General features: G+C 40.0%; 1 protein-coding gene across 6 annotated transcripts in view; it reads right to left on the minus strand.

Moving 5' to 3' along the window:
- The window catches only part of KIAA1217 (KIAA1217 ortholog), a 372,206-nt gene that overhangs the window by 303,061 nt on the left and 56,080 nt on the right, over positions 1 to 13,065 (minus strand). The window lies entirely within an intron of this gene.

Raw genomic sequence — 13,065 nt, forward strand, 5'->3', positions numbered from 1 at the left:
AAATAAATGACCATTTGTCTCCACCTTCACCAGTGTTGTAGAGTATGTTAAAACAATGTAAACCTGAACTGTGTAAACCTTCATCCCTCAAAAATTATGAATGGCTTCTCTGTGCTGGAATGTTTCACCGATTCCTGCTAAGTGATTTGCAAGGCTGAGTAGAAAAGCAGAAATATCTTCTCTGTTTCTCATATGAGCATCATCACCTTTTTGAGTCACCTTAGGAACCAGCTACGAGAGAGGATCAGAACAGGCAGTGGTGCCTGCAAGGCTTGTTTGAGCCCAAATGATCAGATTGAGATCTTTCTTGGTGTCACTGATGATAATAAATGTCATGGTATTAGTCCCTTCCTTGCTGATCAATGTCAAATGATCTCCATATAACCCCAAACAATTCACAGCCGTATTTCATGAGCTCCTGAACTGAAACAGCCAGCAGGCAAATAAGACTTGTGCTGCACTGGTTTAGTTCTACTTAAAAAAAAAAAAATCAAAACAAAACAAAAAACCCCACATTTGTCCCAGGGACTACATATACCTGAAAGTAATGTGATTAGTCTTTGCTGTGAAAATATTACAGTCACTCGGGTCTGTCTAAATCATAAAAAGAGAAATTACTATTAGAAATAAAAGGACTTGAAATGATTTCTAAGAACATCTATATTTAAACTCCAAAATAGCTAAACCATAAAGCATGTATTTAATAGTAGTAAGTTCTACAATCAAATGACACTTAATTCCTTAGGCACAGACCTACTTACCCACCTACCAAGCCTTTAGCACTAATGCATTAAAATCTAACTGACAATCTCAAAAGCTGATACAAGGAAATGCGAGTTCCTGTTTACAGGACATTATAAGGCAACTTTAACCCCCATATCAAGATTACACTTTAGGAATGCTACTCAAGACCAACGTCCCTTTCTGGTTTTGGGTGAACGCATTCCCAGACCTGGGGTGGTTTAGAGCACACCAGAGGGTGCCCGAAGGAAGCTCATGGGCTTTGCCTGCCAGCACTGCCAGGTGTTGCTGTAGGAGTCTGACCTGCCCCGCGGTTCCTCCAGAGACACGCCGACCGTCTTGGCTACACATCTCGAGGCAGACATATAAATTGCTGTGTGTGACTATCTTAAACGCTTCACTTCGGTTGATGCTAGTTATGCTATGGGATACTCAAAGAAGAGGGAAGAGTGTGAGGATTTACCTAAGCTCAGTAAATGTACTTTCTTTCACTCTCCCCAGCTTCTGTACATCCAAATTACTCGCACTTACAGTCTCCCCATTTCAGTGGAAATCAGAGATGACACTTGAATTAAGCCGCTTTCTGTAAACCTCTACTTAACCTACTCACACCTTGTCTGCTACGCAGCATCTAAGGCAGCCTATACAGACAACAAACTCCCAAGCAGGCTCAGAAAAGGTTTCTCTTGCCATGCAATTATTTCTAAGGCAAATGTTAGGTGAGCAGGTGTTGAATGGAGCCTTCAAGTGTTTCCAACTTGAAAACCTGCATGGGAGGGGGGCATCTTTTTAATAACACAGAGTCTAAAATTTAGAGAGTAATAACCATTCAGACAAGACCTTTATCTTCCATAATGATGCAATAGCTCCTTGCTGTAACCAGCTGGAAGTTATCCATCAAACAAATTCAATTTTTAATGTCACAATACTTATTTTTTCGTTGTTCCTGGACATCAATTCATCACCATACTGGAAAAACTGAGAATGCAATTTATAACTAGAGAATTGACGGAGACACCCTTACATGATCTCACCATTCACATCATTTATCAGTAAAGCCAGAACGAGTAGCGACTCACATATTGTTTGTTTGCCTAAAAGTCTGTCTTCACAAATATTTTAACCTTTCCCTAAAGACCCTGCCTTTCTACTACCTGCAGTAGGGCCTCAAAATTCAGCAATAACAAGGCCTTAACCTTAGATGTACATCTTCTGTGACATTGTGACATTTCCTTCTAGGTTCTGGGAGATGTAAACCTTTACAAACCTTAACTTGCTTTCTCAAAATAAAACACCAGCAGCATTTTGACACGACTGAACACAAATCCCTTCCCACAGTCATGCCTTGCCACCTCCCCTCTCCAGTGTGATCCAGCCCATACCCACCCTGGTAGCTGATCCCACTTAACGGAGGATAAAGGAGGCCAACAAATGAGATGCTCCTAAAAAACTTTAACTCAAACAGCCCATGTCAACATTGGAGAAGCCACTTGGAGACAGCAGCTTCCTTCCAAAGGGAGGGCACAGTAAGAAGCAGAATGAATAGAGGTCAGAAAAATTCCATCTCCCAAGTCACCTTGCCTGGACCCTGCTGCTCACTTTGTCCCTAAGCTGCAAGGTCCCAGGTGCTGTCAGCAAGATGTTCAGGCTGGAGCTCCAGCACTTCATGCCTCACACCACCTCCACGCTCAGGCAGGGACAGGATTGTCAGAGCCCTGCTCTTACCTCCACCCACATTTTAAAGTCCAGCTTTTGCTGATTTGAAGCTAATGCCTGATTCAGAAAACGGGATTCTTTCAAAAGTGCCAGAAAGTTCATTTATATCTGGTTATAGTTTTATAAACTCCTTAAAATTCGAAAGTTGGAGCTAATTCCAACATTAATTACCTAAATATTCAGGCAAATTGCTTCCCTGCTCCCAAGTCAGAGGGTAAAAAACCAGGCTGATGCATCTCAAGGTTTGCAAACATAATTGCTTTGGCATCCATAGCTGTGAAGTACTGACAGCTCTTCATAATATCCAATCTGCTTGAATATTCAAAAGTTAGACTTCAGGGATCACTGAAATTGAAGTAGTTTTCCTTCTTTTTTTTTTTTCTTAATGGGTTTGGCTTGTTTACGCTGTAAACTGGACTTTATGCACACTTCCTTAGTAAATACCCTCAGTATGCAAAACAATGGTATTTTCCTCTAATGGTGAGATATTTTGACACAGAAAAACACACAAACATATATATATATGATCAATAAAATGTTATTACAAACTCAAAATAGGCAACAAGACTCAGACACAGGAAGACGGTTAATCTTTACTTTTAACTGCTTTTCTAAAACCAATTACCTTTAAAGTTCACTGCCATACTTTAAATATCATCTCTACCCTGCAAAACAGCTACCAGTGGTGCTTCACCCCTCTTTATTTCGTAGTTGTCCGTGAACTATGAGAGCACAAAATGCACCCAGCATCTTTTGATTAGGATCCTAATTTATAATTACATTCCTGTTAGCAAACATCCCTACATTAAATATTTATTAAACTCTCATTCATCCATTTGTAAGTGATTTCTGTCAATCATAAACACAACACCTCTGTTTTTCAGAGCAGCAAAAGCTGCAAGAATGGTTGACAAGCACATAAAAATGGGCTTTTTGTATACACCTACTCCAGGTTTCTGCTTCGGGGAAGGAAAAATGAACAGTTTTCCTGTGCCCAGATATATGCTGTAAACAGTGCAGCTATCTGACAATTTTGGCAGGTATAATTTCCTAAGAAAAGCAAAAGCCAACTGGAATATCTTAAAAGAAGTCACAGGGCTGTTCTGCTATGTTGAAAACTTCCCGATAATTCTGAGGCTGCCACGCATATTTCCTACAGAAATATATCTATATTTTTAATTCAAGTCCTCATCAGTTAGCATCTCCTCTTCCACCTCCCTGCCCCTGGCTAAAACACCACTTCTTTTCCCTAACCTAGGCTACCCACACTGAACAAAGCTGTGGGTGCCTAAGTGTTCTCCCACTTGACATGTTAAAATCGTTTTTAACAGCTTAGTTTACAACTGAAAGCCTGTAATTTCCTAACATGTCCTGAGGCAGTTTCCTAAACTGTGTCATTATCCCGACAAGTCTTCAGGGATAGGGCTAAGCAAGGTTTCAAATGTTATCTACAGTGCTCCTTCGGGGCTCTTTAAAGAGTTTTCCTAGTTATTTGGGTGCTTAATATCAATGGGGGGAAAGTGCTTTTATATTTTTTTTATTTGGCATTATCTTTCCACCATATATTTTCCACAACTAGCAAAGTCATTGCCCATTTTCATCTGCAGAAAACCAGTATTTTTTTTTATTGCCTCTTTTGTATCTTCTCAAAATATTCTGTCATTAATTTCATAACACCTTCTTCTGCTGAACACTTTTTCCCTAAGCACTTCCTAAATTGCTATTAGGAAGGCTCTTCTCCATTATTATATGTTTCATCTTTCTAACGCTCTACCTCCACTAAATTTTACAAGATTATTGTAAAACATTTCAGAAATGAAAAAAAAAAGACATTTTGTCACATTAATTATAAAATTATTCCAAGTTTTACAGGAGTAATTTTTTTCAATTTATTTTACTCTTATTCAGCATCATTTTATTAAAAATGACAGCCAATACATGTCTCACTGTTTCAGTAAGGGGAAGAAATCTGCAACCACAAAAAAGCTGTACACTTTTTTTTTCTTCCCCTCCTTGAAAATGCACTGCAGAATTACTCTGAACATCTGGGCATCAAAGGGAACTGGATGTTTTTATGTAGTACAAGTAGCTCAGCAGGGTTATTTTGCCTTCATTTTTATCTTCTTTACAAACTGATAAAAATGGGGATTGCTTCTTTGACATATAGTACAGGAACACTAAAAAAAAAAAAAAGAAAACTGCCTTCTGCTTCTGCTTTTGACTGAATTTGCGTATTTATTTCAAAATAACAGGGTGAGCCACAACTGCTGGCCAGACTCGCTGTACCTGGGAGAGAGTCGCTGATTAAGATTAACATTAAGATCTGTAACATTATTGGAAATTACAATCAAGCGATAATTTGGGGTCAGAATTCCGCCAGAAATGAAAATACTGCTTTGAAAGACATCTGCAGTTACAGGTGCTCTTGTCTCTGTTGGTTACATCAGTGGGATTATGCAGCACCCACTCGCACCCAGGACCACACTTTGGGCTCCTTATGCTTTTACGGCACTACATGGCCATCAAATACTTCAACTTTCTCTATTGATGTAAAGCCTGAATAGGTCATAAGATGACGGTGCCAACAGAGGTCACTCAAGGTAACAGAAGAAATACATTCAAGGGCATATTGCATCTTGCGTGGAGCTTGATTTGAATGACGCTAGCTCCCACGAGAGCAGCCTCTTCAGACAAGGGTCAGCCTGATTCTTCTAAGAGGGTTCTGAGTTGCTGTGAAGCCAGCTCCCAGGCACGCCTCTGGGTGTCTGGCTCGGAGGTCCTCTTCGTAGCAAGCAGGGGCTGGTGCAAGTTGGAGCTGAGCAGAAGACCCACACTACGGGGTTCAGTGCTGCTGTGAAGTCCACAGACACAGAAATCCTGCGTGAGTGATAATATATGTTCTTCTCTGAAAGCCTGCAACAAGCACATGACAACCTCCCATTCAAGAAATGTTTCCTGTGTTTATCCGCTAACTTTGATGAAAGAGATGTTTCTATAACCTTGTAACATGTCAAAACAGACGACTGAGCTGGATTCCAGTCAGTCACAAACCAAATTAACATCCAAGATCCCATCTAGCTCCAAAGAGCATCAGTGTAATTTTGATCTATAAATTCCAGATTTATACTATAGTAATGAATAGAATTCCATTGCCAAGTTTGATTCGCAAAGGTAAAACACATCCTTCACCACATTTTTAAACCTACTGAGGTCAATAAAATCACTCAGTGAGAATTAACATTAGTTCTCCAGGTACAGTGCAGAATCACATTTTAAATTCTCTTTTCTGCTTTTAGGAAACAAATAACAAAACATAATAAATAAAATGGAAAATGAAATATGGATTCTAGCCCTAGACAGCCACATTTTTTTCCCACATGAGATTACTTCTAGCACATTTAAGTTAATAAAACAGAGGTAAACTGTAGGAATAAAAGAAATACTATTCTTATAAACGTAGTGATAATGTACCATATTTAGTAGAAGATAGGTTGAGTAATAGACACATGGTAATAAGACAAATTAGGTATTTCTACACTTCATACTTTGACTTTTTACTTTCCTTAAGTCAGGTTACTGTTCTTGACTATATGCCAAAACTAGCTATAGCCAACATCATTCAAGAGTTAACTGTTTGGTTCTGAAAATTAAATTATTAAATTTAGTTTTATTTTCATTTATGTAGTGGAATAATTTCTCCATTAAAACACATAGTTGATTCAAAGTGGACATTGATTAAATATTAATGTAGTTGTGTAATGCAATTAAAAGATCACAAAGCTAGAAACAAAACATTAATGCTCACAAAATATTTTAAAGAGAGTAAAATATTCCCTTGAGACAGAAATCCACAATTATTTGCATTATAACTACCAGAATGGTATTGCTTCTTTTGATAAGATTACAGATTAAATTAAATTTGTCCAAACTAATTTTTTAGATCCAATTGGTTTTCTTACCTATTTGAATGGGATTTTGGCAGAAGAGTGTAATGTTTCCTATTCTTGAACTTTTTCATATTAAATTGTCTTTAGAAGGTAACAGAGCTTAATGCATTACAGGAGGACTCTTTGACCTAATTACTATGACTAGTAAGCTTTAACATTTTTCTCCCCAGTTATTTATTTGTTTCACAGCAGGTGCTCAATCAATTTCTTTCCTGTTAGCAGAGGGATATATATTTCTATCTTCCATGTAAATATTCTTAAGTGTTAACAGTCAGCTAGCAGTTGATTAACTTTATTTATTCATATTTTATCTTGAACTACTGAATGAGTGGAAAGAAGAAAAAGAAAACAAACTATAACTGTTAAAGAGGTTGCTGAAGAGTACACAATGAGAAAAGCTTTAACAACCACTAACATGGAGCTCCAGCACAAAAATAATTAACGCTGGCCAGCAATGAAAGCCATGGGTAAATTATTACTGACAAGCAGAGAAATAAGTGAAGTTCCCTTGTCATTTAGCTCAACCACCGGGACAGTCTCCTGGCTGCGGAGCTGCTCAGAGCCCTCCCTCCTGAGCACTGGAGAAATTCCCAAATGAAGACTTGCTCCATAACCTTCGCTGCGGAGTCCAACCTAGGAGGCATTGTCGAGCTCATCCATTGGACTTCTGCCCCCAAAGCAGCAGCGAGCAGAAGAACTCAGCATTTGAACACCTGCCCTGTCTCCATCCTTCGTGGATGGCTGTTCAGCGCCTGCAGCACTCTTGGGCTCTTCCTGTACCCAGGGAGCGAGGATCCCTGGGTCTCCTATGCCTGCCCTAATCACCACCACACACAGTCCTTCCCAGCACTCTTCTTGCACATTAAGTATTTAAAATATTCAATAGACAACTTCTCATATAAAATGTACATTCCTCACCGAGTTCACTACAGGACATCCTGAAGCCAAGCAGTTAACTTCATGCCAAGGAGGTGGCACACCTGGGCTTTTAGGCACCAAAAAGAGGTACATGGACATAACTAGATCCACAACGTAAATTAAATCCATATTTGCTCATTTATATTCCATATAAACAAGGCGGAGATGTGTTAGATGTATCAAAGGCAGGGCGAGAGGAAGAGCACAACAACAACAAAACAGGCTTTACAACAAAGGATTTCATTTCAGCTATTCATGCAATATATTAACTCACTTGGAAATCTTTTCTTCTGTGCCTCTCCTGCAAAGAAAGCATGTGAAAATAAAACTAGCAGAAATGATCCTGCAAAGAATGCAAGTACAGCGCCCAGCTATTACAGGCACTGGAGTCACCAGGCACGAGCCAAGCTGCCACGTGGAGAGAACAGATAGCGTAAGTCACGTTCACTCCCTACGTACAGTAAATCACTCTCACCCATCCTGACCTCCCACAAATTTGTTTTGCAAAGCCAGAGTTATCCAGCAAGTAATCTAATCTGAGCAAGCCAAGGAACAGCCATACCTGCATGTATAAATAGCTCTCTCCAGAAAAGCATTCTGACTTTTACTTTCGTTTGTTAGTGGTCCTGCGCAGACTGATCAGCTCCCAAACAAATACTGAACCTGATAAAAAAGCCGAGGAAGTTAAAATAATGGTAAACTTTCTTATGCCCATCGTTGAGGTCAAAAATATTTCTGCGTGTCACAGAACTACTGACTGATGCCGACACAACTTGTAGCTAACCATCCTTGAAACATTTACTGGGCTAAAGTTTCAGCATAATGATTTTATATATGCATTAAACAAGATGTTGTAACGGTTCATCACAAGCTTCTTGCAGCTTCATAAAAGAACACGAAACACAGGAAATGAGAAGTCAATTGCTTTTCTCTCCATAGATGAACGTGTGAGACGCCAAGGTTGTATCACAAATGCAGGGCATTTGTTCCCTATAAATCAGTATCTACAGATTCACAATTTGTGTATTCCCTGAAGTGGCAGAAAGGCATGATATGTTTCGAGGTAACGTATATTGAATTTGGAAATCAGTCTAAAACTGTGGCTATTAACAGAGACAGCCAGATAGTCACCTTCAGAAGGACTTCATGCTTCTGAATTTCTTCCTCAAACTCTTCCTTCTTTCATCATTAGATACTGACCTTTTAACTGTAATTTATTATGAAACAAAAGCAGCTATTGAGCGAAACAACTCTTCCATGAATGTCCGTATTAACAACAAATCTCACTAGCTGGGACTGTTAAAACATGCAGGTCTCACAAGGCTTTGCCAGTTTGGAGACAGCCAAACTGAACTTTTCAAAATTCCCGGGTCCAGTAGCGGCCCTCGAGGCACGGGGAAACCCCCACTCGGATGTTTCAGAACTCAATGAACAGACGCTGCAGCCGGCGGAGCCGCAGGCTACAGCGGCCAGACCTCTGCTAGAAATCAGCATCGCCACACGAAAGCACCACTCTCGGTTTCAAATGCAGGTAGCAATTTTAGAAATGAAGTCATTTTATATCTACAGCAAGAGGTGCCTAATAAAAACCTCAGATAGATAACTATGCATGAGTTTAGTATTACGTCTTCAGCAGGGACTAAAAAATGCTGAAGAATGTGACTGCTTTAAACAGGAACCTTCTGACACCAGATTAAAAACCCCAGAGCACAGCTCAGCTCGTGGCCTGCAGTCTGGGACACGCAGCCCTGGCCAGCCTTGACAAACTCACTAGAGGCAGAAAGCTCTGAGCCTTTTGCGGCCAAACTGCTCTACGTTTTGACAGACCTTTTCCATCCTGCAGATGCCCATGATAGGCTTCGAGACATCACAGTATACAAAGCAGAGATTCATTTAGCCTTCAATGGGGAATGGCAGGTGGTTGCGCGAGGCGGAAAAAGCCATGTTTTTGTGAATGCTACAAAATGTTTGTAAATGTAAAAATGTTGACACTTGGGTTCGCGTGACAGTGATTTGAGAGAGACAGGAACAAGCGAAATAAAATCTCCTGAAAAACAGTTTGCTGAGATTTTGATGCGAGTCAGAAAAAAGCTCCATATAGTGACACTATCGACTTCTTCAAAAAAAGAAACAGATCTGCATCTCTGTTTCATGACAGAAGAAATAGGTAGCACAGAGCAAAACACAGCTTAGCTCAACATTACAAATATTAAATTGCAGATCTGTTGTCAACATCATCAGAGGAAAAAATAAGCCATGCTTAGAAAATGCATGGGATAAAACCTGTTGTTCTTTTATAAGGAATGAGATTAATAACTCTCAGGAACTAAGCTATGTTTCTAAAAGGAAGAAACATGAAAAAGAAACCCCCTCCCCCATGTTCTCACCCCACTAAATCCCTCGCTCTCCAGAAGGTGACAATTCCACATCAGAGTACAAGATCAGGTACGGAAATCAAAGTACAGGCAGCTTCATTTCCACCAAGCTGTTCCATTTTGAAGCTTGTGGTTAGCACATTTTTTCCCCAACACTGATTTTCTTCAGAAACTTCTGTGCAGAAAATACATGCTGAAACAGAAAAGTCTCTTGGAAGTACAATACTTATTTGAAGAAAGAAAATGTAGTCCACAGACGTGCTGCCAGGTGAATTTATATATAAACATATATATACACTTTTTTTTTTTTTTTTTAAAGCTAACATTTTTGAAATCTACATTCAGTGTTTTTCTTTCTCCTGGCTACAGGACTCAAAATCCTTTAATTTAGAGGAAAAAAAAAAAGAGTAAAATTATTTTTTTCATCTCAGAAACCAAAAAGATGTCACAGCATAAGTGCAAGTTTCTATCGCCCTTGTTGTGCCCACATCCCTCAATCCTAACATTGGTGTTTGCGTTGCAGTGACCTGTAGATTTTCTGCCGTAACCAGTCTGCATGAGATTCCTTCCTAAGCTAAAACTCTTCCTTTTCTTCAAGCTATTCTCTATACACAGGCTCTGGGTAACAGCTGGGCTTGTTTTCTACAAATGAATTCTGCTACTGCTAAGGGAAGAGCCAACAGTTGTTATTTGGAGAATGACCAATTTGCAACTATCACTTTATTTTTTATATTTCTCCTTCCATTCTCAGCTCAAGCTGTTCAGAGCAGAAATGACTCTTCTTCAAAACAAAATCCAAATTGGAGGATGGGTACCAAGCACTGTAATGTCTACATGTGTGGGAGTCCTCACCATTATTTCTCTACCAGTAGTGCATAGCACTTGGAAAGATGTATCTGGGTATGTCCAGGAGATTATACTTATTGCAGCCTCCGATACTTTAGGTAGGTCTCTATTTCATCAACTACTTTCCAGTGACTGCCCTTCCTGCAAATCAGTGTCTTCTCCCTCAATATCAGAAAGTTGCACCTTCAAATAAGTGCTGGCAGACACCAACCAGCAGACCCCAAAAGTCAGCACCCCTTGCCATCAAAACTGAGCCTTTTAAACCCAAAGACAATATAAAAACCCTGCTCAATAAATTACATTTCAGAGTTTGGAAATAGCTAACTGCTTTACTGTTGAATTAATGGTTTTCTCCACATGGCTTACATTCACGCTAGCCGTGTAAGAAAACAGGCTTTCTAATATAGAGCTATATAAAAGTAGGGTCATCTTTATCTGAACCACATACACAAGATAAATAAAGTTCAGACTCAACAACAAAGCCGCTCGGTGGCATGGAGTCCAATATGACCCTACCCCAACATCAGAAGAGACTACTTGAGCTACTGAGTCCATGCCAAGCAGCTTGCATGCCCAGCCCAGAGGAGCTCACAAACCATCTACTCACACACGTCACTCAAAGCACATATACAACTCCAAACACACTACTCCAAACCCAGGACCTACGATACAAAATGCTACAAGTCTAAGCTACAACAGTCAGGAAGAAGAGCCAAAGGCATCACTAATGAAGAGCGTTAACCATAACAGCAGGGAATTTCTTAAGTTAAAATTCTCAGGTGATGTTAAATGATAGACCATAATCCATGTTCCAAAGCGCGACAAAGTAAATTTGAAAAAAAACCAGAAAGTAATTCCTAGATGGTAACATCCAGTCTTAAACTCAGTCTAAGTTTCACTGCTCCTCCCTTTTTCTCCACATAAAGCCAGCTATCAGCTATCATTACTTCCTTTGCAGGTGCAACTAAGTCACACTGTCTGTGTAAGTTTGCAACCATTATGTAGTAGCACTACATCCAAGAAGATGACAAAGTGACTAGTCAACAGAGAAGTGACAATCCTGAGGTCTGATGTGAAGGGCCACCTTTGCTGCTGGCCAGAGGCTCTAGGCAAGAATCAGAAACCATCCAAAAAGCTTTCTAAGGAGTTGCCCCTTCCTAACCAATGCCACGACACCAGTTGGCTGCAGCTGGCAAAGCAAAAGCATTTCTGTCTCCTGCCCTGGGATGAAGCGCAGGTCAGAGTCGATCATTACATTCCCGCTGCACCATTACAGTGCCCAGGCTGGATGTAGTCCCGAGAAGAATTAACCCAGCCCAAAACCCCTGTCCTAAAAACACGTTTCCCACACATGACCAAAGATTTCCATAGTGTATGCACAAATATACAGGTATTCCCTCACCCTTGCACATCCAGCCAGAAGGCAGGATTGCACACAAATGTTGGATCTGATAGTAGGACTTAACACGACTGTTGTGGTGGGGAGCACGTGTCTGGTGACAGGACAGGAGAGTGGTTTGACACAGTAACCCCCAAATGCCTCAAGGGGCTACATGTCTTCTCAAGCCATAAAACTGAGGTCATTGCATTGTGCATTTCCAGCGGCGTCCTGCTTTGGCACGAAGCAACAGAGAAAACGTTGCTTTGGTGTGCTGCAGGGTGTGCACAAGCAGGACAACTCCTTCATTTCAGCTCAGTCAGCTCTTTCGGTGTTTCTGGCATTTGTCAGGGAACAGTGATATTGATCTATAACCTCGTTATTTGGCAAAAATTCACTTGCGGTCACCCAAAACATTCTTGCTTAACACTTAGCTAATAAAATGCACATAGACTGTCATCGAAAGAAATAAAGCTGTATGTCAAAGCAACAACAGATACATAAGCTACTTTTCAGACCGCTAGCAACTCTACACGCTTGCTTTAATAGCTTTGGAGGAAGAAACTGTACACAAGTGGAAAAGCTGAAGGTACACGAAGAGTACCTTCATGTACTCTTGTATAGTGCTATGGCAACAGCATGAATCAGGGTATCACTGATCTACAACCATCAAGTGCCTCTCCTGCATCTCCTGTACTGCACAAAGTAGGGCAGTCCAGATCCAGTCATTCCCCTTCCTTCCACAAATTGGGTACATTGTATCTTTGTCTCCATAGACTGCTTACAGGAAAATGAAAATTTCAGAAAATAATTTGAAGTCAAACTAAACTTCCACTTTTGCCCCAAATTTCAGGAGGATGGGAGGGAATAAAGTGTTTCAGGCTTTACAGTAAGCAGCCTGTCTTCTAAATTCTGACAGCAACACAGGCTGAAAAAAACACTTCACTTTTACAGGTGAAAATCATATCAGAAATACATCACAAAATTCAGAAAGTTAATTCTTTTACTTTTTTTTAATTAACAAAAAATTCCATTATTACATAAGAAAATGGGAATTCCTGTCTAATACATATCACTATAGCTATCCCTATGGCAGGATACTCTGCTAAATCTGATGTAATGAAACAACCCTCAACTTGTGCTC

The sequence above is a fragment of the Mycteria americana genome, chromosome 2, assembly GCF_035582795.1.
Source record: "Mycteria americana isolate JAX WOST 10 ecotype Jacksonville Zoo and Gardens chromosome 2, USCA_MyAme_1.0, whole genome shotgun sequence".
NCBI lineage: Eukaryota > Metazoa > Chordata > Aves > Ciconiiformes > Ciconiidae > Mycteria > Mycteria americana.